Here is a 1715-nt window from a genome sequence, read left to right as displayed (position 1 = left end):
GGCCGCGCCGGGCTCTACCGCGCCGCTCCGCGGGGCAACTTGGCGGCGGCGGCGGCGGCGGGACGCGGCGCGCGGCTCACGGAGCCCGGAGCATTCCCCGCCCCGGAGCCAGCCCCGCGGAGAAAGGGAGATCGCAGCGGCGACAGCACCACAAAAGTGCCGCTGGCGGCGGGGCTGGGTCCCGCCTGCCTCCCGCCCCGGCTCTCGCACGGAGAATGACTGGCGGTCCCAGCCCCCGCCGCGTTTGAGGTCATGCTAAAGGAGTGACATCGCGCTCAAGGAACAGAACAACGACATCCACTGGCGGCTCAGCCAGAGACACGCACAGGCGTCGGGGCAGGGGGGAGAAGGGGAGCGGACACGGAGTCTACTCGGAGCGGGGGGGGGGGGCGCCCCAACACCGCGGCGACGGGCGCCAGCGCCATCGCGGGGCTCCCGGGCGACGAGCCGAGCCGCCCCGACGAGCCGAGGAAGGGGCCACTTTCCTCCCCCTCCCTCTACCCCCTTCAGGCCTCACGGTGAGTCTCCCCGCCCCGGGTGGTGGTGGGGGGCTCCTGGCGGCTCTGCCCCGACAGCAGGCTGGGGCCAGCCGGACCTGTTTGTGCTCCAGCACCGGAGAGGCTCCGTGGGCCTGGGAAGGGGAGAGGGGAACCTGTGGCTCGAGCCCCCCAGGGTTCCCGGTTCTCTGTCGGGACGCCGAGAGGACAGAATTGGGCCCCCTCTCCGGTGGCTCTGGACCGGGCTCCGCTGGCTTCCCCTCTTCTGCCTGTGCCCGTGCCAGATCGGGCCCTGACCCCGCAGCACGGCGGCGGCGTCTCGCCAGCACTACGCAAGGTTGCGGAGAGAGATTCCGCGGTGGCAGTATGGGACAGAGCCACCGCCAAGGACAGTGTCCGGAGCCGGGGACCCCGCTCCGTGCACGGCTCGGCTCCGAGGGGGCTCCCGTGCTGTCGATCTCAGCCCAGTGCCTTCTCATCTGGTAAGGAAACCCCACTGCTGGGACACTTTCTCGCGTGTTTAGGTATGACACGGGAACAAAAATGCCTACCTCCCCCTCCCCCCCCCGGCGGATTTCAGAGCCGGGGAGGGAGGTTAAGTCTATCGAGGGGCGTTTTGCAGTGAGCCGGTCACCGGGTCCACCTGGGCGGGGGGCTGTGCGCAGCCCAGATACAGCCCCCGGCACACGGGCTCCGCTCTCCCTCGCTYTGCACCTTGTCAGCGGTGCCGTCTGGGACGAAGGGGTTAACAGGCGGCACTTGTCCCGCACCCCGGCGCCATGCCCCAGCCCCCGGCCGCCGAAGGGACCCCCCAGCAGCGCAGGTCGCTTGCCGACGGCCACCTCCCTTCGGCTCCGCTTTCGGCTCGGCCGGCTTTGGCTTTGCTCCGGCTCCCTCTGAGGATYCCCCCAGCCGCCGGCGACACGCGGCCACCCGCTGCCCCGACGGGGCCCGGAGCGGGGCTGGGATCCCGGGAGCGGCCGAGCATCCCGGTGAGACGGAGCGGGAGGGAGCACAGCGGGTTTCTCTTCTCTCGGGCTCCCTGCTCGCCCGCTCCCTTGCCCGCTCGCCCTTGATTAAAAGGGCACTTTTATTTTTCCAACGGAGCTGCCCTTTCTCGCAGGGCTGCCCATACGTTGTCACTCAAGCGGCCGGGTCCTGGCACGGCGGCGCGGCCCCCTCCCCGGCAAGCCCCGGCGGCGCGGCCGGCCGGCCCGA

Source organism: Rhea americana, unplaced genomic scaffold (genome assembly GCF_003343005.1).
Source record: "Rhea americana isolate MKP2758 unplaced genomic scaffold, rheAme1 scaffold_138, whole genome shotgun sequence".
Taxonomy (NCBI): domain Eukaryota; kingdom Metazoa; phylum Chordata; class Aves; order Rheiformes; family Rheidae; genus Rhea; species Rhea americana.
Note: the sequence above shows the minus strand (reverse complement) of the source record.